At 29.7% G+C, this 2109-nt stretch overlaps 1 protein-coding gene across 2 annotated transcripts in view; it reads right to left on the bottom strand.

The window, feature by feature from the left end:
• LOC104735108 (probable CCR4-associated factor 1 homolog 10) overlaps positions 1–683 on the bottom strand; it is a 2580-nt gene extending 1897 nt beyond the window's left edge. The window contains exons 1-2 of one of the 2 annotated variants that reach the window (XM_010454827.1): positions 482–683; positions 274–378 (exon numbers count right to left, since the gene is read on the bottom strand). The gene's annotated coding sequence lies outside the window, so the exon portion shown is untranslated. The remainder of the gene's footprint in view (positions 1–273; positions 379–481) is intronic. The other variant, XM_010454828.2, reaches the window with a different exon arrangement.

Genomic DNA, 2109 nt, shown 5'->3' with positions numbered 1-2109 from the left:
CCGTTCTCGTCGGAGAAGGTAAGCCCAACTTGGATCAGTTTCAACAAATCTACGTTTTCCTTGAGAGTCCTGTAGTTAAGATCGTTATTGTACTTAAAAGTAGCAACAGGCTTCAAAACCACACCTGGGAACTCAGTATCCATGGCGATGTAGCTGAATTTGTCGACGATTTCACGGATCAACGCGAATTCTTCAACTAAATTGTAATCCCAAACCTCCCGAATCATAATCGAATCTTCTTTCAAAGTCTCCGCCATTTCTACAAACCCAGATCTGAAAACAAAGCATACGTCGAACTCGGGAGACACGGAGAGAGAGAGAGAGAGAGAGAGAGAGACTTCGAGTACGGAGATCGATCGCTAGATCTGCAAACGGGACCTGCCGATGAAGATCAGAAACCGATGATTTCAGAAAGAAAAAAGAAAAAAAAATCAAACGAAATCGAAATGGAACAAAAGACGATGAAAGCTATGAAATTTACCTGAGAGTTCGCTATACAGATGTAAGGAAACGAACAGATCTAGCAGATTCTAAGAGAGATCTGTGCGTCTGCGAGAGAGAACTTATCGGGTCAACCAGAGAGAGAGAGAGGGAGGTTTCAAGTGGTAAAGGCTTTTGGAGACGATGATGATGAAAGTGATAAATAGAGAAAGAGAGAAGCGATGGAGACAACAACTGTGTCTGAGCCTATTTATTTTCTCAATACGATGTCGTTTATCCGGTTTAATGATTGTAAAGGTTCATACGATGACGTTTGCGTGCTCCTTCTTATTACATAATTTACATTACGCTTTATTTTATTTTAAGATTTTTTTTATTATATCAATCATTACATTTTGGCCATTTACTCCAATTATTTATTTTATCTGTATTATCCGTTTTTTTTTTCTTTCTAATCCGTTATAATAATAGTGATAAATTTTAATGATACGAATGTGATATGATAGACCAAATTTTTATTAATGTGCATCACGGGAATTCCGTTCTTTTGTAACTTCTATGATCTTTTTACTATTATTTTTTGATTTATTAACATATTTTTATTACTTCCTCCGTTTCATAATATAAAATGTTTATAGAAATATTTTTGTTTCAAAATATAAGATGTTTTTTAGTTTCTATGCAACTTTTAGATTAAATTTATATTTTATATTAGGCAGTTTTGTTTATGATTGATTAAACTTTTTTAAAGTATCTTTTACTATACATATTTTAGCTAAAACATCTTATATTTTAAAACGGATTGAGTATTTTAGTTTAAGGTCCGCTTAATTAAAATGAAACACTAGTATACAGAAAATGAAATTCTGGTAAAGAAAAAATAAAATACTAAAAAAATAATAGTTTTGATTAAGTAATTACATTATAATCAGATCGTTGTTGTACGAGGTGTTACTTTATAAAAATGGTATTAAAAACGATCAATTTTGATATCTATCTATTTTAACTAAAATTCCTAATATTTCCTAACAAATTTAGTATCGCTTACTATTTTTCTTTCAATTAGCTTTTTACTCGTTTTGTGTTACCAGTAAAATTTAATAGATTGTTTTTCTTAGTACTGCTAAATGCTAATTGATTTTCTTTATTAATTGCAAGTGAAAAGATTATATTCTATCAGCAAGTTGTATAGTAATAATATTGATAGTATATAATGCTAGACTTTAAATTGTTATAATAATTATATTTTTTAATATGACGAAGCTGTAGGAAAAGATGTACAAACTAAACTGTATACTGAATGTTGTCTCGGAATTCATAATTTTAAACAATATTGTCTTATCTTCATGATAAACAACCCTAACCTATTTTTGCAATGGAGCTATATGATTTTATGAACCTTCAAATATTCTTGTCCATATGGATATATTGTCTTGCAAAAAAAAAAGAGCAAGAATACAATGTTTGATATCTTCCCATATATTAGCTCTTCAATTTGCTTCCTCATGTAGCATTTTCTGCTATTTTAATCAATTATGATATTTTGTTGTAAAAGATATTTGTTAGTATATTATATTTGGTAAAGCTAAAAAAAGTTCTTTTTTTTGGTAACGAGGTAAACAAAGTTATCCATTATATAATATTATGAAAGTATACAAATTTTTTTTG

The sequence above is a fragment of the Camelina sativa genome, chromosome 13 (genome assembly GCF_000633955.1).
Source record: "Camelina sativa cultivar DH55 chromosome 13, Cs, whole genome shotgun sequence".
NCBI classification, from domain to species: domain Eukaryota; kingdom Viridiplantae; phylum Streptophyta; class Magnoliopsida; order Brassicales; family Brassicaceae; genus Camelina; species Camelina sativa.
Note: the sequence above shows the minus strand (reverse complement) of the source record. Positions and strands in the feature narration are given on the sequence as shown.